This window comes from Schistocerca nitens, chromosome 8 (assembly GCF_023898315.1).
Source record: "Schistocerca nitens isolate TAMUIC-IGC-003100 chromosome 8, iqSchNite1.1, whole genome shotgun sequence".
Taxonomy (NCBI): Eukaryota; Metazoa; Arthropoda; class Insecta; order Orthoptera; family Acrididae; genus Schistocerca; species Schistocerca nitens.
The window spans coordinates 619,766,664-619,790,253 of record NC_064621.1 but is presented as its reverse complement, the minus strand read 5'-3'; the positions used below and the strand labels follow the sequence as shown (position 1 = coordinate 619,790,253).

At 45.0% G+C, this 23,590-nt stretch overlaps 1 protein-coding gene across 1 annotated transcript in view; it reads left to right on the top strand.

The window, feature by feature from the left end:
- Nucleotides 1-1,243: 1,243 nt before the first annotated feature.
- The window catches only part of LOC126199134 (cytochrome P450 6a2-like), a 259,881-nt gene continuing 237,534 nt past the window's right edge, over nt 1,244-23,590 (top strand). Inside the window, exon 1 of the mRNA XM_049935889.1 lies at nt 1,244-1,324. The gene's annotated coding sequence lies outside the window, so the exon portion shown is untranslated. The remainder of the gene's footprint in view (nt 1,325-23,590) is intronic.

Here is a 23,590-nt window from a genome sequence, read left to right as displayed (position 1 = left end):
TATTGATTAACGGCATTGTTCGAACTTAGAAAGTTTACTCTCCGTTTCCTTCTCGCTCTGTCTGCAAGTGGAACAGAGAAGTGAATGAGTAGTGGTGGTACGGGACCAGCTCTGCCACGCCCCACAAGGTGGCTTGCGGAGTATGTATGTAAGTGGATGCTGGTACTGAAATAAAATAAAGAAAGCCACTCTAACGCAATCTCCTTCAAAATTTCGTAGCCAATGCTCAACCAGTCAACACGAAAACTCTGCCTGCGAGACTTTAGAGACAAAATAGAGAAAGATAATAATTGAAACAACATGAAATGAGCTACTACGGGCCTGTTTCCTTATGCTACAGATAACGTTCACTTGAGGTCCCATGGGAATTGTGGTAGTAATAACAAGTGCCATGGCAGATGTGAACTACGTGACCATTGTTGCGGACCACTTGTATCCCTTAACACTCGAAGTCTTCCCAGAAGGTGGCGGCATCTTCCACCAGCATTGCTGTGCGTGTCATAAGGCGAGGCTAGTGTTAAGGTGGTTCGAAATGCTTAATAATGGACTAATGCTCGTATCTTCACCATCAGATTCAGCTCATTGGAACCTGACACAACTTTTACGGGACGCTGTCCGGCACCAATTCCGCGTCCTCGAACCTCGTGCGTAAAGATTATGGGAATTGCCTGACCTGAGCGTAGACATCTAGTGCGACGTACCTCCGGATGCCTGCTAACGACTTGTCCAATGCATGCCACGCAGAATCATTGCCGTTTGCTTTCTAAAGGTGAGCCAACTCGCTACTAAGCTCGTGTATGTTTCCTTCAAGGTATTCCGGAGCGTCCAATGTACTGCGAGACGATAAATATTCGCTGCTGTAGTTTGAATCCCGCTTTGTCTACAGGTAAACAAAAGTCGTACATGCAATAGAAAATGCTGATTTTTAATGAGGTTCCGTCACTTTTGTGATGTCAGGGAACTAATACACGGCCTATAAATTTTGTGGAATCTGACATGTGATTCATATGTTGCCAACAGTTCTTCGAACTGCGCTTCATCTGGCCAGTAGACTTGGTCTTCGGCGAGAATTTTTGTGCTTAGCGAAGCACGTGTCTCGAACGCATCTTAGACATGCCCTTTGTGCACTGGAAACAACTGCGTGTTATCTGCACGTAGAGGTCTGAACTGAGCCTGCATACCGCCTTATCAAAATACGCGTATCCGGTGGCCAAAGTACAGCCGCAAGAAGCGTTCTTTACGCGTGTTTACGAACAGTTGGAGGCGCATTGCTTCCTTACACAGCGGAGGGAGCGCCGTCGCAGCAAAGCAGTTCTCAGTTCAGGTAAAGTCACTTTCACTCACAAAATTCACTCTTGTGTTGGTTTGAAGAAAGAATGTTGACCTTCATCTACCAGCTAGCTGTGTACTGTGGCGATGTAGATGCGTTGACGTTAATCTGCACCTATATTCCGGTATCCACATTACAGTATGTGGCGAGGCTGTACTTCTGCTACCCGCACAATTTTCCCATGCCCATTTTCTGTTCAGTTTGTGAGTGGAGCCCGGGACAGAACGATTGTAGGTAATACACGCTAGAGCCTAATGAACAAAAGACGAGCGTATGGAATATCAGACCAACTATGTTGTGAGATTCAAGAGTTTCCAGCGAACAGAACACAGCATGTAATTCTGATGGGAGAGAGTTCTTCAGACATGAAAATAACTTCTCGCGTACCTCAAAACAGTATTATACGTCCATCACTTTTAACAGTACACATTGTGTCTCAGGAGGAATGGTCAGCATTTCACGATATGACTGGGACGATCAATTTACGCAAAAAGTGAAGTAACTGCGGCTTCTAAAACGCATACTTTAAGACCTACGAGCACTTCCTCATCTTCGATACAATGAAACACATTTCTTGTACTACAAGCCCTTTGCTTCCCATATTTCGCGAGGATGTAGTATTGACCTAAACAAGAAAACAGTGTACAGTAAATGTGTCGTCTAAAATTCATACCTATGATCATTTGTTCATTAACAGAGATGTGTTTCACAATAGCCAAGATGAACAAATGCTGTCATTCACGTCCTTTAAGAGCCAATGTCTACTGAACTTTCTTCTCTTACTTTAGTCCATGCTACCACCTTTGTAAATATGGAGAGCAAAGAGCTTGCAGTGGGAGAGATTTGTTTCACAGTACGAAAATGAAGAATTGTTCATAGCTCTTGAAGTATGTGGACTCTAGCTGTCATCTGGTACATACCAGGAAAGAGTAAGTTACGTATTTAGCTTCTTCTCTGTTTTCTTGGAAGTATACCTGTTAAACAGTGTTTTTTCAGCATTTAACAAGCTGTCAGGCTGTCCATAGTGCAGTTTTCATTTATGCAGAAATACCAGCTTCAGAGATCGTAAGCAGTCAGCCTCAATTGGTAACACATCAGTTCAGAAAGTTGCTTATCTCGGTTTCTGAATGTGCTTTTATAGTTAGTTCTTAAGTTAATAATACTGGGATGAGTAGGATGTGTGCATACTGTGTACCAACTCAGGAGCAGATGGCCGCATTTTTGACTACGGGCAGTCGTCTTCAGGCTGCTGCTTCTGGCTGTAGCAGTGGAGAAGAATATGGAGCGCTGCACGAGACACCTCAGTTGTCGCTTGTTTCGTCCACGGGTTCTGCTGTCGTGGCACCTCCAAAAATGGTTCAAATGGCTTTGAGCACTCTGGGACTTAACGTCGGAGGTTATCAGTCCCGTAGAACTTAGAATTACTTAAACCTAACCAACCTAAGGGCATCACACACATCCGTGCCCGAGGCAGGGTTCGAACCTGCGACAGTAGCAGTCGCGCGGTTCCGGACTGAAGCGCCCACTACCGCTCGGCCACAGCGGCCGGCGCGGCACCTCCCAGTGTACCCGACACGGTGGATTCGCCCTCAGACATATACATCTACGTGATTACTCTGTTATTCACAATAAAGTGCCTGGCAGAGGGTACAATGAACCACCTTCAAGCTGTCTCTCTACCGGTCCACTCTCGTACGGCGCGCGGGAACAACCAGCGCTTAATTTTTTCTGTGCAAGCCCTTCTCTTTTTTTATCGTGCTGATCATTTCCTCCTATGAAGGTGGGTGCCAACAGAATGTTTTCGCAGTCGGGGGAGAAAATTGGTGATTGACATTTTATGAGAAGATCCCGTAGTAACGAAAAACGCCTTTGTTTTAAAGACTGCCACTCCAGTTCACGTATCATGTCTGTGCCACTATCTCCCCCACCTCGCGATAATACAAAACGAGCGCATAATCCAAATTTAGCGGGTTTCTTTTGGTACTCATGCGAATAACCTCTCAGTTTTCTTCATACAGGATCAATTGCCACTTTTCGCACCATACAGATATCTTATCCAAATTATTTTGCAATTCGTTTTGGTCATCTGATGACTTTATATGACGGTAAATCATATGCAAACAGTCTAAGACGGCTACTGACATTGTCTCCTATATCGTTAATATAGATCAGGAACAACAGAGGGCCTATAACAATTCTTCCTTGGGGAACGGCAGATAGTACACTCCTGGAAATGGAAAAAAGAACACATTGACACCGGTGTGTCAGACCCACCATACTTGCTCCGGACACTGCGAGAGGGCTGTACAAGCAATGATCACACGCACGGCACAGCGGACACACCAGGAACCGCGGTGTTGGCCGTCGAATGGCGCTAGCTGCGCAGCATTTGTGCACCGCCGCCGTCAGTGTCAGCCAGTTTGCCGTGGCATACGGAGCTCCATCGCAGTCTTTAACACTGGTAGCATGCCGCGACAGCGTGGACGTGAACCGTATGTGCAGCTGACGGACTTTGAGCGAGGGCGTATAGTGGGCATGCGGGAGGCCGGGTGGACGTACCGCCGAGTTGCTCAACACGTGGGGCGTGAGGTCTCCACAGTACATCGATGTTGTCGCCAGTGGTCGGCGGAAGGTGCACGTGCCCGTCGACCTGGGACCGGACCGCAGCGACGCACGGATGCACGCCAAGACCGTAGGATCCTACGCAGTGCCGTAAGGGACCGCACCGCCACTTCCCAGCAAATTAGGGACACTGTTGCTCCTGGGGTATCGGCGAGGACCATTCGCAACCGTCTCCATGAAGCTGGGCTACGGTCCCGCACACCGTTAGGCCGTCTTCCTCTCACGCCCCAACATCCTGCAGCCCGCCTCCAGTGGTGTCGCGACAGGCGTGAATGGAGGGACGAATGGAGACGTGTCGTCTTCAGCGATGAGAGTCGCTTCTGCCTTGGTGCCAATGATGGTCGTATGCGTGTTTGGCGCCGTGCAGGTGAGCGCCACAATGAGGACTGCATACGACCGAGGCACACAGGGCCAACACCCGGCATCATGGTGTGGGGAGCGGTCTCCTACACTGGCCGTACACCACTGGTGATCGTCGAGGGGACACTGAATAGTGCACGGTACATCCAAACCGTCATCGAACCCATCGTTCTACCATTCCTAGACCGGCAAGGGAACTTGCTGTTCCAACAGGACAATGCACGTCCGCATGTATGCCGTGCCACCCAACGTGCTCTAGAAGGTGTAAGTCAACTACCCTGGCCAGCAAGATCTCCGGATCTGTCCCCCATTGAGCATGTTTGGGACTGGATGAAGCGTCGTCTCACGCGGTCTGCACGTCCAGCACGAACGCTGGTCCAACTGAGGCGCCAGGTGGAAATGGCATGGCAAGCCGTTCCACAGGACTACATCCAGTATCTCTACGATCGTCTCCATGGGAGAATAGCAGCCTGCATTGCTGCGAAAGGTGGATATACACTGTACTAGTGCCGACATTGTGCATGCTCTGTTGCCTGTGTCTATGAGCCTGTGGTTCTGTCAGTGTGATCATGTGATGTATCTGACCCCAGGAATGTGTCAATAAAGTTTCCCCTTCCTGGGACAATGAATTCACGGTGTTCTTATTTCAATTTCCAGGAGTGTATTTCTGTTTTACTCGATGACTTTCAGCCTATTACTACGAACTGTGACCTTTCTGACAGGAACTCACGAATCCAGTGGCACAACTGAGGCGATATTCCATAGGCATGGTTAGAAGATTCATGTGAGGAACGGTGCCGAAAGCCTCCTGGAAATCTAGAAACATGGAATCAGTTTGACACCCCCTGTCGATAGCACTCATTACTTCATGAGTATAAAGAGCTAGTTGTGTTTCGAAATAACGATATTTTCTGAATCCGTGCTGACTACGTATCAATAAATCGTTTTCTTCTAGGTACTTCGTAATGTTCAAATACAGTATATGTTTCAACACCCTACTGCAACTTGACTTTAGTGATATGGGCCTGTAATTCTACGGATTACACGAGGATGAGTGGCGGGTGTAACGAGTTTTCGTCGCTCGAAACGGAGGACCAATCTGGAGGCTGGCGTCTGATCTCGCCCATCCATCCTGCGATCGGACTGGTGGCCGCTCCTTCAGCAGCGTCCGAGCAGGCAGGGGGGGGGGGGGGTACTAGTTATCAAGAGTTTCAACGTTAGGCGTTTAAACCACTCTCAGTATTCGCCCAATATTTGTCCATGTCCGCAGAAACCAGGAAATTTTACATGTGTTCAAAAAGTTACATCTTGGAAAATATGTAAGATATAACACAATTTTAAACCCATTTTGTCTTCTTTAATATGCAGCTAAAAACAAAATCCTGTCTGGTATTACATGGACAAATTATATGAATATAGATGACACTGTTTTCGTAAAATTAAAAAAAGATCATGTACATTCATATAGGTAGAGTAAATGACTTCATGAATACATAATTATCTGTGCTGAATGTCGTATTTAAATCCATTAGCACACTCTGCATGGACTAACACTGCATTTTCATACAAAATATTTTACAACAGCGTTCCATACACAGTGCCACACAGCAATTTTCGCACAAATAACTTGACTCCTTGCGAGATGCTTTGTCACTTTCTTTCCTTGATTTTGAAAAACTAACGTAACGTACACGGGAGGCATATTGTTTTCGTTGTAGGTAGTAAATGTTTCGGGAGCTGTTGGCAAGATTGGTAGTGAAATCTGTTGTTGTCATTACCTTGGTGTTAAATGAGCTGTGTAAAATGCATTTCCTATTCCTAGTAACTGCAAATGAGAAAATAGTTTCCGCCACCATTTTACAATTCATTGCCTAAACACACTGTATTGCGGTCGCTTTCAAACATACCTGTGTCGTGCAAATCATCTTCACTATATACATCGTAGACAATGTCTCCAAAATTCAGCAAATCGACAATTTCTTCATTAGATAACCGACGTCGTGCCATTTCTCTTACACAGTATACTAAAAACATTCTCTATCTGCAGGAAAAACTCTCTAATTAAACAAACAAAACAAAATGAATTATAATCTTTACTCTACATCTGGAAATTTATTATCTAGTCGCGAATGTTCTGGCTGTCTTATACATAAGCAGACATACTTGGACATCCGACATTCACTAGTAGGGGAACCACTAGTGGATTCGTTCCCACGTTACAGAGTTGGAACACTTGCCAGTTCCTGTAGAGAATTACATGAATGATTTTTAATAATGCCGAACGTCCAACATACTCTCACGCACGCATTCTCATTCACACGCACCTTAACACACAATACACATATTTACTTAGAATTCTTGAAATTATTATTATAGAAAAGTCACAGAGGTTTCCTGAAACTAAAAACTTTCCATATTTATATATGAACACTGAAAGTGTTATCAGATCATCGTACATAGTCACTGAAGGTGAACTATTACATCACTGTATTTATTTAAATTCTTGACTGTCGGAAAATTACGTTTTTTTATGGAATGTTACTAACTTCCAAAATACAACTATTTTTTATCTCAGACTTTGTCATATTGTTTGTTTTCACAACAGAAGGTTGTACATCAAATATGACGTTCCTCAGGTTATTCCTTTATTAGTTATAAATATCTTTACTTTCGTATAATGTAAGTGGCCTGCCAGCGCTACTCCACTGCTTTCACACGCGCAGCTGCAACAGATGGTCGTGACGTCAGTCTGCAGGACACAACTCGTCCGTTACTGACCGTATAATACTCTACCGGCTTGCATTGCAGCCCACATACATTCAGAAGCAAAGCTTTTAATAGACAAATGGGCGATCGCGCACTAGTTGCGACGCCACAGTGGGTTTTGAAAAGTTGGTACAACGCTTCGGCAGATACCGAAATCGGAGCGGCGATTGTGTAGAGAAGTAGCTCGAAGGTGTACCTCACTGCTGGAAATAATACATTTTTTTTCACAAGGGTTTCCATTTTGCTACCAATAGGACCTTATTTTCCAAATAGGCCTCGTATCTACGGGCTTAGCGCCGGGAGAAAAAGCCCCTTAGACAGGGCGTCAAGGGCCAGAAAAAAAAGCAATTGTGCACTTATGTCTGCCCAGGGCCATCTTCCGAGATGTGGAGGAGGCTTTGTCTGCAACTATCGAGCTAGCACGGTGCAGTCATGTGCATGTTACGACTCAAGTCGGGAACAAAGGCTCCTATCGGTTCCCTTTTGAGGCCATCCTCAGTTCATACAGGCGGCTGGTAGAGGTGGTGAAGGCTGCTGGGCCACCGCACAGAGTGCTAGAGGAGCTCGCAATTTGCAGCATTGTATTCAGATCCCATGGGGGTCCTTTGATTTGGAGGAATGTGGAGGGTTTCAAAGAAGGCTTCGTCTACTCTGAGAGGGTCTTGGCTGCAGATTTCTGGACCTGCATTATCAGATGGGGAATTGTAGGACTTCTCTTGACAGGTCAGGGGTGTTCTTTACAAAGAAAGCATTGAACATTCGCCAGACGGCTCGCAAACAGCGAAAACAGACCGCGTTGAGAGTAATCACATTTGGCCTCTTAAAATTTTATCAGTAAATGCTTGAAATATGCGTAACAAAGTTCCCAAATTTGCTGCCCTCCAGGAATCTTCTCGTCCTCAAATTATTCTCTGAACTGAGAGCGGGATGAAGACATCGTGGTTACTAACACCTGTCTCTATACTGAATACTTCGTAAGAAGCTCTGAGATATTTAGCGGTTCGTAGATCGTGTATCAATAAAAGGAGGGTGCAATTGCAGTGGACAGAATTATTGTCTCTACTAGGGCCGAATTTGAGTGTGACAGCAAAGTTATATGGTCGTGTCTAAAAGGTCCAAGTGAAATCACGTTTAATCTGGTCGTGTATAAAAGGTCCAGGTGAAATCAAGTTAATCACTGAAAACCTTTATCGGTCACCCGATTCAGCTGTGACTGTTTGAGTCACTGAAAGAAAGTCTACAGTCAGCAGTGCGGAAATTGCCAGATCATGCAATTTAGATTGGGGGTAACTCCAACCTACTGAGTATCGACTGAGATGGGTATGAATTTATTGCAAGGGGTTCAGACAGACAGTCCTGCGAAGTTCCTTTGAACAGTTTTTCCGAAAACTGTCTACAGCAGATAGTTTGGCAGCCCACAGGGAATAAAAATATTTTAGACCTAGCTCATCGACGTCGTCAATGCAGACGCAGGAATTGGTGACCATGTTGTCTTCATAGCTACTTTGGTTGCTAAATAAAGCAATCCGGAAGGCCAGGAGAGTATTTCGGATAGAAAGAGAAGATACACAATTGTTACGATCCAACAGTTAATTAGTATCATTTAGTTCAAGTGCAAGGGACGCAGAGGAAATATGGGCAAATCATACACTGGAGAAGTATGTTCTAAGTAAGTGGATTAAAAACGCGAAAGACCCACCGTGGTTTAATAACGAAATTCGAAAAATGCTGAACAAACAACGGCTGTTGCTCTCTCTGTTGAAGAGAGAACTTGCAAAAGACGACAGGAAAATGTGAGTAGAAATTCGTACGGCTGTAAAAAGATAGATTCACGAATCTTACAACTACAACCGTCATACGTTAGTAATAGATTGCTAGCTAACATTCCAAAGATGTTCGGGCCCACATGCGATTCCTCTTCGTCGAAATGTCTTGGCACAAACTCGTCTAGCTGTTGAACAGCACGTGTCGCATTGCTCGCCCTAAATTAGACACTTGTGACCCTTTGGTTAAACTGTCTGGTTGACGGCCAGTTTGCGAGATATAACCTTAACATGACATATAAAAACAGTAATGATAATATCAGGAACTAAATTAAATACACATAAATGATATAGGCCACAAAGTTGCTATTTGGTTAGAATAATGTTTATTCAGAAAGCATACTAACAGAGAAAGTGGTCGTATTTGGAGTTACTGTTACACTCGAACGCATATCCATTTGACACAGTTCGATAATTCACAATCTCATTACGAAACGCAAGTCCCATACTGCATCTCGTCTTTTATACGAAAAGTGAGAGTTCACGTCAGGCGCGCAGCTGCTCACCGTTCAGAGACTAAGTCCTGCGTTACCCCACAACGCGAAATTTTCCAAGTCGTTTCACTTCAAAGCCGCCTAAAGATCGACTGTCTGCTTTCGCGTCTCAATCTGGACCATTCACTTTGGTGTCTCCAACCGAACTGTCCGCGTTCGCGTCTGCACCGGCACTTTCTCCGTCCGTCTCCGACAGCATTTCCCGCGCGCCGAATATCCTCGCTCAACTGACTAGGTAAGTTTGCGGATCAGTAGCAAAAACAAGCGCATAATGTTCAGATATAGTACTAGTAGTGTGCTGTTTCACTAAGTCACGTCAATTAGCTATCTAGGAGTAACGTTGCAATTCAGTATGGAATAGAATAAGTATGCAAGGAGTGTAGCAAGGAAGGTAAATATTCGAGTTCGGTGTATTGCGAGAATTTTGGAAAAGTATGGTTCAATTGTAAAGGAGACCGCATACAGGATATTACTGCGACCCACTGTTGAGTACTCTTCAAGTGTTTGCGATCCGCACCAGATTGGATTAAAGGGAGTCATCGAAGCAGTTCAGAGGTGGGCTGCTAGATTCGAATAACACGGAAGTATTACAGAGATGTTTCGGGAACGCAAATGGGAATCACCAGAGGGATGCCGACGTTCTTTTCGAGGACCGCTATTGAGAAAATTTAGAGAACTGGCGTTTGAAGCTACTGCCACCAGCGTACATTTCGCGTAATGACCACGAAGGTAAGATGGGCTCGTATGGAGGTACATGGCCTTTCGTGTTTTCCTTGCTCTTTATGCTCTTTACGGTTGTTGAACAGAAAAGGAAGTGACTAGCAGCGGTACGGGGTACCTCCCGTACGGTGGCTTCCAGAGTATGCATGTAGAAGTACGTACATTTTAGAGCCCATGTAAACTTGACTTTTTTACTTGGAATGGTCATTCCTCTTACCCTGGAACACTCTGTACATAAATGGCGTTGGAGAAAGCATCGGAATTTCGACGACGATTTTTACCGATGATGCTCTTGCATACAAAGAAGTCGCAGCGAAATGCAGGAAGATCTGCAAAAATTCAACGTTTGGTGCAGGGAGTGTCGATTGATCATCAATACAAACAAATGCATCGTATTGAATATACGTAGACAAAAAGATTACACGATCTCAGAACAATCACTGGAAGCAGTTACTTACATAAAATATCTCTGAGTGTCTGTACGGAACGATTTAAAGTCTAAGGACCGTATAAAACTAATCGAAGGAAGGGAAACGTCACACTGAGTTCCACTTGATGAATCCTCAGAAAATATATACCATCAGCCGAGGAAGCAGCATACAAAACAATCGTTCGAGTAATACTTGAATATTGCTCGTCAGTCTGGGATGCACACGAAGATGATAATCAAACCCCAGTGGCAGACGCTGTAAGAGAGGCGTTCTGCATGACGGTACGGTCTACTGTTAAAAGTTCCGACAGCGCAGATTCCTAGAAGAGTCAAGAAATATACTGCTTTCTCCTACGTATATGTCGAGAAGAGGCAATGAAGATAAAATTAGAGATTCGAGCTGACACGGAGGCCTACAGGCCATCGTTCATCCCATGAACGATTCGCGACAGGAACAAGAGGGTGTTAAGCGACAGCGGTACGCATAGTATCTTTACCGCACACTGCAAGATGGCTTACGCACTACAGATGCCGATGTGGATATCTCTGTGTGAACTCAAGGTTTATCGTCTACGTCATTTCGGGAACTGACTGTTCTTTGAACAAATGTTCTCCCATTTTTAACACTAAGGGCCCGAATGGGCTTGTTAATTGACAGTGTAACGTTGCAAGCGAGCCCGTCAATAGGGTGTAATCGCTGCACTAGAGATCAGCATACAACTCCATCACAATCGACGGTAAAAAACCGACGGGACAGAGATAAAACACAAGTACCACAAAATTTATATAAACAATGAGGTGAGCTTCAGGATTTATCAGAACAGCAAGTTAGTGTGCAATACGGTCGATAGTCTAGCGGGTAATATGTTATTAAACATATGCGCGTCAGTTAAGACTTATCGTAACTCCTGTACACTATGTAAATGAATATGAATTTATGATTTTGAAAGGTTTAGAGTGGATTCCAGCCAGTTCAGTTGATGTAATTAAGATCGTTTGTGTTCAATTGTTGGCAAAGCTAGTTCTGTTTCAGACCACCATAGATGAATCACAATTCATATTATACACAACAAGACAAATAAAATAAAACACATAATAGGATACGCAGTTTTGCTTCATGCTACTTTATCTCTGTTAGTCAACAAAATTAGCTCCATTCGATTAATTTAATTTATCAACAGAGTCATGTAGAAAAATTCATCTGCTTTTGCTTAAGGAATGTTGCTAGAAACATAATTTGACGATCTGCGAGACTTTCTCTCAATCTTTTTATTTCGTAGTTTGTTTCACAAAACATGATAGCTACTTTCAAAAACAGAAAATAATAAATTTATGGCTATAAATGAAACAACTGATTTTAGATAAGATCTCAAAATAAAATACAAATATTAATGCCATTGCTGACGACGCGCCTTCAGTGCAGACGAAGTGCCTCAAGCTGATGACACTACGCAGGCGTGGGGGAGATAGCTCAAAGACGCGTCGCAGACGCGCGAGACATTTTGTAAAGGGTCCCTATGCTAGTGCTCTGATAAAACTTAATACAATATCAGAACGAAGTCTCTCGCTACTGCACTGTTGCACAAAAATTTTTCAGACTTCTAGCGCATCAATCCAGGGTAAAACCTCGAGCTTTTAACGATTATCTCCATCGTCTTCGGTGGCCTTGTACAGCCCGAAAACAGCTTCTGAATTTTTCGGTAATTAGGTAATGCTGTCGCAGATGCTGTCAACGCCTGCGCTGGTGGTGCCACCATTCTCGCCGTGGCGTAAACATTGCGATGAACATCTCTCTGCATCGATAGATGCTTCCACGCAACTCTAAGATTTGATCTGCTGTCACAGCTGAAGATCTATCTCACACATGTAATATGTTTAACGTGTTTGATATTAAGGAATCATGAAAATTTTTGCCGAGAAGAAAATAAATTTCGCACATTACAGACATTTGAAAAATGGGAAAAATTAGTATTGACACAATTGGAGGAGTTTCAATTATAGCTACTTCATGAAGCTCAATGGGCTTCTTGTAGCATCTACCACTTAAATTTATTGCATATTTCACTTAAGCTTCTGCATTTGCTTAGACCACCCCTGACAAAAAGCGCAGCATATAGAATTGGTTTGTATACATTACTGCTAAAAATAAAGCTACTTTTTTAATAACTTTAACATGCCATGTGACCAGTGAGTGTACCTTGTTCAAAGATTTGGAAGTCAGTCCACCCATGTAACTTTATGACTCTCCACACCATAACAACTGGACCAAAAAAACTGAATATTCGATAATGCCGAAGTACCCTTCTTTGGTGAGAGTTGTTAATGTGTAATCTACTCATGAACATGCATCTGTGGTGTCGTTGTTGTGCCTTGTATACTATATACTTCCACTTCCATTTTCTCATTGCCCCAGTATCCTTTGAAAAGTGTGTATGTGCAGTTTTTCCAGTGAAGGTAATGGAGAAAGCAAATGAATCAAGCGGATACATTTTGCATACACAGATGCAAGCACACTCAATGAAGAGGTTGAAAAATCAGCCAACCAGTTGTAAGTAAATTGATACCTTGGCAGGCTCGTATTTCAAAATCTTCAACATGGCTGCGAAACGCCAACTGTGTAAATCTGAAGAGGTTGAAAAAATCAGCTAACCAGCTGCAAATAAAGGTTTATTAGCGCTTGACCGTGGTTTCGACACTTGTAAAAATATCTTATTCGGAAGTAGTAATCCCGTTTTTAAAATTTGCAACTACTTAATGTTAACTGTAACATTCAAAGTCATAAATTGTCGGTGTAAATAACTTTCTACGTTAGGCTTTCTATGTTTACAGATGACAATCTGAGAAACAAAGAGAGTTACAATGCATAATACACGAAATCGAAACTATCACTTAATGTGATTGAAGACATGAATAATTTTTTTCTGTTTTAGGCTTTGTTATTACTTTTCATCCTGTTATTTAATAGAAAGAAATTAAAAGAGTGACTGATAATGCTGTAGCTTCAGCGAAACGCGTCTTGGTAAAAAGGAAAACAGTGTACTCCTTCCAGAATGAGATTTTCACTCAGCAGCGGAGTGTACGCTAATATGAAACTTCCTGGCAGATTAAAACTGTGTGCCCGACCGAGACTCGAACTCGAGACCTTTGCCTTTCGCGGGCAAGTGCTCTACCATCTGAGCACTGTGCTTCGGTAGCTCAGATGGTAGAGCACTTGCCTGCGAATGGCAAAGGTCCCGAGTTCGAGTCTCGGTCGGGCACACAGTTTTAATCTGCCAGGAAGTTTCACTGTACTCCTTTCTTACATGCCTCTTCGGAGGGGTCATTTTGTCATAGTTTCATTTCTATGGATAACAGTACACGACTGCATCTAACAACACAGATGGTGGACCTCTTTGAACGAGGTGTTCGGTGAATGGACTGTCCTGCACGTTCCCCCATTTAAAATCCATTGAACACATGTGGGATGCGTCGGGGAGACGTATTACCGAGTGTCAACGTCCAACAAAGACTATCCAGCAGCCGCCAACTTCACTGTAGGATGAATGGAACGCCCTACCACAAGAGCTCCTGACCACACTTGTGATCAGCATGAGAACACAGAGGCGTTCGAGGAACGTCTCTGCCGTCAGTAACAGAGGGGCCTGCCGTGATTGCTATGTGGTGAGTGTTGTCTGTACCCGTAGCAGGAGTGGAGCTGGGAAGCAGTCGGGCGGTGTGAGTTACTGGGTCACTGAGGCACGATCGACCAGCACTATAGGGATGCCGAGCCGCTAGCATCGGAGGCCCAGCGGCTACTTGTTATTTGCTCGCCTCCATCTACGTAGTACGGCTCCGGATGGATGGTGTGCAGACACCGGCAATTAATGCAGAATACGTGCCTGCCATTTTTTGCTGCTGTATAGGGAATATGATGCCCAATTACATGCTGCGCAATTACAAGGAATTGTTGGGCGGCGGGTAGAAGTTAATCGTTATTTGTTTGTTCGCCGTTTTTCTCACGCGAGCCTGGCAACTAATTTAGTGGCCAGCCAGAAAGCGAAGGGAAACCTCAATTTACAGTATGCACGGCCACATTCTGGCCCAGCCCACTGAAAGAAACGTTTCTATCCGCCTATTTCTTTGCGGGATCTGGCCTTTGATTTTAAATGAAAGTATAAAGTTCCAATGAAAATTATATTGCTTAAAGTTTCTCCAGCACAACACTTGGAAATTCATTATTTTCTGTTCAAAGCAAGTCTTCCTATTCTAACAGCACATTTAGCAGTTCAGAGGCGACCTCTACGGCACGTTACTACTAGATTGTCTTTCGCCCTGACTAAAATTACTCAATGAAAGTTTGCAATACATGTTCCAAATTAATGCTCGCCATAAAAGTGGAAATAAAGTCACCACTTGCCACGCGGAGTTGTAATTCTCATGGACGGCACACTAACAGTTACTTTGGCGAATTCTAAGCGATCCAGGACGCTGTACAGTCCTCGCAAGTTCACTATCCGTTTTTATCACAAAATAAGCGATTTTACACAGTTCGGCTCTGACGTCATCCGAGGCACTGCGAGATCCGACGTTTGACAGACGTCGATCTTACATAGCTGAGTGCGAAGTGAACCGTGCAACTGCCACTCGTGCTGCATTTATGTAGGTGCCGGAGCGGAGGGCCGAGGTAACATGTGTTGTCTACAGCTATTTGCATACTGCAGCATCCTCCGAACGACCGCTTTCTCGGGCACATGAACTTTAATAATATAGTTACTAATTACTTCAGAATCCTCTCAATTTTTATTTCTATTGAGTTAAGCTGCTTGAAATTACCGAAAAAGTTTCAGCTGGCTAGAATGAAAATTTTGCCTTGTAGAATTTTTAGAGTGGAACTAATGGTAGATAGTTACTTCTGAACCATATCTGTATGAGAACTTGTGTCAGCAGTTATTACTACTATAAGTCTCAAATTTCGTATAGCTCAATCACTTGGTATGTTTTATCATTCACTTTAACCAAAATTCTCCATCATTAAAATCACAGGTACGTAATCTACAACAATTGGGTACATTTTAGTTAAAAAATTGGTTTTTAATTAATTACTCAACAAAAAAATGGCTCTGAGCACTATGGGACTTAACTTCTAAGGTCATCAGTCCCCTAGAACTTAGAACTACTTAAACCTATCCTAAGGACATCACACACATCCATGCCGGAGGCAGGATTCGAACCTGCGACCGTAGCGGCCGCGCGGTTCCAGACTGTAGCGCCTTTAACCGCTTGGCCACCACGGCCGGCCTAATTACTCAACAACTTTCAATTATTATTTATGGGGTGAACTGAAGCATAAAAAAATTACTTAGAGCCTCTGATTTTTCCCTAAAACGTGGATTCCGATGTTAATTTTTGGTGTATGCTTTTGGAAACCTGCACCCCTTATTTATGTAGGCGCCCCGGTGGTCCCGGTCGCCTACGGTGGACTGGATGACCGAGCGGTGACCTCTCCAGTTGTCAGGATGCTAGGAAATGGCTGTGGACGCGTCAGAAACGCCAAAGAAACATTATTAATTCATAACACCTTTACTCCAACCGAGTACTATGTGGCTCGGTGATATCAACGACCTTCCCGAGTCCTCACCGACTCGTAGCGATGACACCAGCTCCGTGCCGCACAGTATTGCTAGCGCAGCGCAGTGTGCTGTGATGTAGCGAAGGAATGTCCTTACTGCGTACTTCGGCCACGCATGGCTGGTGGCGCCCGGCTGGCCGGCCGGCGCGGCTGCGGACAGCAGGAGGCTCCAGGTTGGAGTCCCGGCGCTGTCGGCACGAGAGGCGTTCTCGTAGTGCGGAGTGTACTCTATCCCACCCCATCTTCTTCCCTGCTCCTCCTGGTGACTCGTCCAGGGTGGATGGCAGAACAGGCTGCAGTCCTCCAGCGTCGTCGGCTCAACCGGTTGTGACGGTGGATGCACAGGTCCTAGGCCCCGCAGTATCTCGACGACGGCTCACTGATGTGGTCAGCATTGGCGGCGAGCGAGTCTGCCGCGATGTCTGCTAATCCCGGGTTGATGATTGACAGCGGCAGCAGAGGGGACAAGAGCTGGTACTGTCCCCTCACGACTGCTGCTGGATGGGCCGCCCTTACTGCAACATCTCCTTAATAAACATTAACATGTCGATCACCGAGCTGAGCGCTACGCAGCGACCCAGTACACATCTAACTGCAAGTCTAACCACGAGTGCCTTGTTTCAAAGCTGGCGTATCAAAGCTGGCGTATTTAAAGGAAGCACGAGCAATGTCCTGACGCCATGCTCGTTTGTAATGAACTCATTCGTTCCACTTATACTGCTGATTCATCCGTCGTACTCGTCCCTCATCTGGTTAGTGCAACCAGGCCATTGCCCTGGCCAGTTATTTACTACGGCTTGCGCAACAGTACTTGCCTTCTGATCTGGAATAGCTATCATTACCAGGTATCGGGATAAATGATCTAATATTGTTAATACGTATCTGGCCGTGCGGTTCTAGGCGCTGCAGTCTGGAACCACTACGGTCGCAGGTTCGAATCCTGCCTCGGGCATGGATGTGTGTGATCTCCTTAGGTTAGTTAGGTTTAACTAGTTCTAAGTTCTAGGGGACTAATGACCTCAGAAGTTGAGTCCCATAGTGCTCAGAGCCATTTTTTTTAATACGTATCGATTACCCGCTTGGGTCTTGTTAAATGCTCCCATTACGTCTAATCCGATGAATGCGAACGGACGATCCGCTTCAGGTAGTCTCTGTAACTGAATTTTCTGATGACTTAAATCTTCTCTCTGCGCACACGGTATACAATTTTGCACATACTGCTCTACTTCATTGCGACGTGTCTTCCACCAAAACCTTTCAGCTACCCGTCTATCAGTCGTTCTTTTACCACCATGACCCGACAATACATGGTCGCGCGCTTGTTTCAACACTTCTTCCCTGAGCGACTCCGGTACTATGACGCGTAGTCCGCACATCGTCTTCCTGCAAAGCAACCCATCCTGCATTTCAAACTGCGGTTGCGATCGGAACAATTGACACTCTCTGTCAGTGGCTTGCGCCTCTATCCACTCCTTCTCAGTTATGCCCGTAACTTGTACAGCTGCAATGTTTCTACTAAGCGCATCTGCATTCGTATGTTTTACCCCTGGTTTGTGAATTACCTCATAGTCAAATTCACTTAGTTTCAGTGCCCATCTCGTTAAACGACTTCAAGGGTCTTTCAACCCCAACAACCACTTCTAAGCTGCCTGATCCGTAATTACCTTGAACTTACGACCACATAAATAACAGCGAAAATACGAGATACCGTGAATCACTGCTAACATTTCATTCTCTGTAGTTGAGTAATTCTTCTCTGCCTTATTCAGTTGCCTGGATGCATAAGCCACTGGATGTTCCTGTCCATTAACCCTCTGAGAAAGAATACAACCTACAGCAATATTACTAGTATCAGAAGATAGTATGAACTCTTGTTCCAAATCAGGAAGTATCAACACTGGGTCTGATGGTAGTATCTCTTTGAGCTTCTCGAATGCCTCCTGACACTGTGCTGTCCATTCAAACTTAACACCTTTCTTTAACAATCGCGTTAATGGATGTGCAATTTCCGCTAACCCCTTTAAATATCGTCTGTAGTAATTACATAAACCGACATATTGCTGAACTTGTTTAGTGGTCTGTGGTACTGGAAAACCACGCACAGCCGACGTTAGACGAGGATCCGTTCTTACCCCAACCTGACTGATAATAAGCCCAAGATAAGTCACTTGCGTCTGAGCAAACTGACACTTCTCGACATTAAGCGTAAGATTTGCCGCTCTTAGCCTACTAAATACTTCGTTCAGTCGTTCTACATGCTCTTCTATATTACGCGAAAAAGTAACAATATCATCAAGGTATACCATAGCAATCTTCGGTTTCAGTCCCCAAAGCACACCATCTAACATACGCTGGAAAGTAGCAGAAGCGTTTTTCAACCCAAGTGGCATTCTGCGATACTGAAAGTGACCAAGGCTTGTTGTAAAGGCAGTCTTCGATCTATCCTCGGGATTTACTTCTGTATGATGGTACCCACTCTTTAGATCTAGTGTCGAAAAATATTTACACCGACATAGGTTATCCAATGTTTCCGTGATATTCGGCATTGGATACGCATCTGTTACAGTTCGTGCGTTCAAAAAACGCACAAAACCTATACTTTTTAGTACCGTTCAATGACTTCTTAGGAACTACCACTATGTTGGCAGACCTCAGGCTTTCACTGTTCTCTACAATCCGTCCCTTAGCTGTTGATTAATAAATTCTTCCACTAGTAGGTGCTTCGCTCCCCTGTATGGTTTTCTATAGACCGGCGGACTGTCGCAAGTCGGTATACGGTGATGTGTAATAGGAGTTGCTGGTAATGGACCTTCTGAATTAAACAAATCTAAATACTCTAATAACAAAGCTTCCATAGCTTTCCGATCACCATTCTCTAAATGACGAATCCTATCACGTAGTACAGATGCCGTGACGGTTTGCTTGACGTTATAATCACCTTGGGATTCACCTACATCCTCATCGTCGAGTATTTACAAACTTGCAACCACTAAACCCTTTGGGAGATCCACTTCATCTGCCCCAAAATTATCTACACTTTTCGGAATCATCAGCTCTCCATTTATATCCGTTACGCGCGCAACGCTCCTCGTAATAAAACAATGCATTTCATCCAATGCTTCATTGCTCTGCAATGGCTCCACCACACATAGTCTCTGCTGTGGTACATCGGTACCTACTTACAGCCAAACTAACTTCCCTGTACCCGAAGGCACTTTGACATGCGTAATCATCTTTAATGCCCTTGTACGCGGTTCAATTGGTGACATCTTAGCAACGGATGCACCTCGCGACGTAGAAACATTTACAGCTGTTGTACCCATTGAAAACAAGTTTCCACTAAGTTCAACTGTACGCTGTGAAAGATTAATTTTGGCGTGGTGATTATCAAGGAAGTCCAGTCCGAGAATCACAGAATACGCTTGCCCCACGGTTGGGAACACTTCCAGTTGCTCTTCAAACTCTACAGCTCCAATCTTAAAAACGAGCTGTTTTGTACCCAATGATTGCAACTCATTATTCCCTACTCCACGTCATCTATACCTAGGAGTACCTAGTCTTCTACCCACGAGGTTTGGACTAGCAACAGATACATGTGCCCCTGTATCAATCAAAAACTTAAGATCTGTTATTCCTTACAACACCCATCAAGCAACAATCCGTCTCTGTACTAGTTTTCACCGTACTTCAGCTTACCGGGAATGTCTTCCGACGGACGAAACACTCCCGTTCCCTTTTAACGCTTTTTCCTGTTTATTGCCGTTACCACTCTGCTTACTACGACACTCATTCGCCTTGTGACCGTAGCGTTTACAAGCATAGCACTGCGGCTGTCTGCATTCAGCCTTCACGTGACCTTTCCTCCCACAACGGTAACAATTCATCTCCGACGCAAAAATGCGTTTATCATTACGAACCCTTGTTGCAATGTCTATCTCCTGCAGATGCGTTGCAATACACAGTGCTGCAGCTAGATCCCCAGGATTCTCCATCCTAACCCTACGAGAAAATTCTGCAGGAATTCCCCTGAGGAATACATCGAGGGCTCTGTTTTCTGCCTCTCGTAGTAACACACGATCCGCATCAGGATTACCCGATAATTCATAGGTCTGCGAATTAATTTTCCGTATCCTATCTGAAAAAGACTCCACTGTCTCATTGACCTTCTGTGACAAATTAGCTAACTTCTCCCTAAAAAATCCTGCACTATTCTGCTTACGATATCTTTGTCGTAACCCATCTGCCAATTCTTCAAAAGTGCTCGCCTTACTAAGCGTCTCATGGTACATCACGAACGTCTTGGCTTCCCCTGCAAGTCGCAAGTTTGCCATACGTAACGTAGTTACGTCTGACCAATTGCTCATTGCAGCTGTTGCCAAAACATCGTTAATGAACGCTGTGACATCCTCTGCTGTTTTACCCGAGAAAGGCGTGATCAGGTTAGCTACTGAAGGATATATTACAAGGTTTGACATTGCTACTGACTTACACTCACTTGAACTCGTTTGCGACTCTTGCGCCGAACGCAAGGTCTCCATTTGCGTTATTAATTCTTCATGACGTAACTTATGCTGTGCATTCTCTTCTAACAATTTTGAGACTTGAACCGTCAGAGCAGCTATACTCACTTCAGTAATAATGGATCTTGTTTCGGGCATGATTTGTGCAAATCACCAACGACTTACTCTATACTGAATTTTCTCCTCAGAACAATAACTACACTAGATACTCAACTCCTTTGTCACAGTTGAGCACTGCACACAAGAAGACAAACAAGAATCACAATGCACAACTAAACAAAATTATTCCTCGCGCCTTGTTATTGCCCAGCAACACTCTCTACAATTGTGCGCTGCGTGACCAAACCGCCTACAAATTGAACGTTCTACTGGTACAAACTTCGTGCATGGCTCCCCATGCCCCGTCAAATTACACACAGTACATCTGAATGGTACCAAGTACGTTTCCCAACTGTTTCCCTTAAACTCAGATAAATCTGCTGTTTCCGCAGGTCTCACAAAGTGCACTCCCAACAAACAACGTGCATCCATAGTTACGAGGGTTGCCCACTAAATAATGCCCCATATTTTTTTTCTCCAGAAGTATTTATTCCACAACAATCAAATTTACATATGTGAAAGACTGATGTTTTGTCTACTTGCTTTATTTTTCCACATAATCTCCTTCAAGTTCGACGGCCTTTTTCCAGCGAGACACAAGAGCGTGTATTCCCTGCCGGTAAAAATCTTTACTCTGCCTACGGAGCCAGGTTGTCACTTCGTGAATCACTTCTTCGTCATCGGCGAAACGTCTTCCACGAATGAAATTCTTCATTGGCCCAAACAAGTGAAAGTCTGAAGGAGCCAAATCGGGGCTGTAGGGTGGATGGGGTAACACTATCCAACCCAGTTTCGCGATGTGTTCACAAGTCCTCAAACTTGTGTGAGGACGAGCGTTATCATGCTGAATCAAAACATCCTGTGGGTTAACATGACGCCCAAGGCGCCGGAAGCGCTGCTTAAGTTTGTCTAATGTTTTGACATAAGCCTCTGAATTAATGGTACTGCCTTTTGGCATCACATCAATGAGAATTACGCCCTCGCAATCCCAAAACACAGTCATCATGACTTTTACGGCTGAAGGACCTGTTTTGAATTTTTTCTTCTGTGGAGAATAAGCATGACGCCATTCCATCGATTGTCTTTTTGTTTCGGGCTCAAAATGATGCACCCAAGTTTCATCACCTGTCACAATCCGTGACAAAAAGGCCTCCCCGTCAACGTGAAAGCGTCGCAACAAATCGAAAGAAATGTCTTTTCTTTGGGATTTGTGATCGACAGTAAGACACCGAGGAACCCATCTTGCACACACTTTTGAGTATCCAAGCTGATTGATAATCACATCCACACTTCCTTTGCTTACTGACAACTCCAGTGCCAATTGTCGAGTCGTAATGCGTCGATCCCGTCGAATGAGAACATCAGCCCGCTGCAACATGTCAGGCGTGACAGCCGTGGGAGGCCTTCCCGACCGCGGCAAATCTCGGAGCTCCGCAGCACCGCCCTCTGATGCTTTCACCCTCTGTGCCCAGCGACCAACAGTACTCCTATCGACTGCAGATGTTCCGTAGACGTTGCACAAGCGTTTATGGATATTGCCCACGGTTTCTTCCTCTGTTACGAGAAATTCAATCACTGCACGTTGTTTCTGACGGATGTCACTTGCAGACGCCATTTTAGAACATTCCTACACCACCGCTCTCTGTCGGAGGAAATTGAAACTTTGCGTACACACGCGGGAAACTTCAAATAACTCGCACCTAAAGTTTCACATTTCTAATATTTTTTATTTCGGAGAAAAAAAATATGGGGCATTATTTACTGGGCAACCCTCGTATTAACAAAGATCGCCTCGTGCACTTACCACAAGGCTCCATAGAGTCGACAGTTCTGACCCCAACTCTGTGGTGTCAGTCTTGCAGTGGCGGTGTCGACTCCAGATACCAGCCGGCCGAAGTGGCCGTGCGGTTAAAGGCGCTGCAGTCTGGAACCGCAAGACCGCTACGGTCGCAGGTTCGAATCCTGCCTCGGGCATGGATGTTTGTGATGTCCTTAGGTTAGTTAGGTTTAAGTAGTTCTAAGTTCTAGGGGACTAATGACCTCCGAAGTTGAGTCCCATAGTGCTCAGAGCCATTTGAACCATTTGAACCAGATACCAGATCTGCAGGCCAGTGCTGTAGTGGGCGGTTCGAACACATCTGATACCAAATCCGTAGGTGGTGGGGGGCGAGGACTTCTGACACCAAATCTGTAGGCAGTGGGCGCGAGGACTTCTGACACCAAATCTGTAGGCGCCCCGGTGGTCCTGGTCGCCTACGGTGGACTGGATGGCCGAGCGGTGACCTCTCCAGTTGTCAGGATGCTAGGAAATGGTTGTAGAAGCGTCAGAAACGCCAAAGAAACATTGTTAATTCATAACACTTTTATTCCTGCCGAGTACAATGTGGCTTGGTGATATCAATGACCTTCCGGAGTCCTCGCTGACTCGTAGCGATGACACCAGCTCCGGACCGCACAGTCTTGCTAGGGCAGCAACGCGTGCTGTGATGTAGCGAAGGAATGTCCTTACTGCGTACTTCGGCCACGCATGGCTGGTGGCACCTGGCTGGCCGGCTGGCTCGGCTGCAGACAGCAGGAGGCTCCGGGTTCGAGTCCAGGCGCTGTCGGCACGAGAGGCGTTCTCATAGTGCGGATTGTACTCTATCGCACCCCGCCTTCTTCCCTGCTCCTCCTGGTGGCATGTCCACAGTGGAAGGGTGGAACGGGCTGCAGTCCCCCAGTGTCGTCGGCTCACCCGGTTGTGACGGCGGGTATCTCGACGACGGCTCACTGATGTGGTCAGCATTGGCGGCGAGCGAGTCTGCCGCGATGTCTGCTA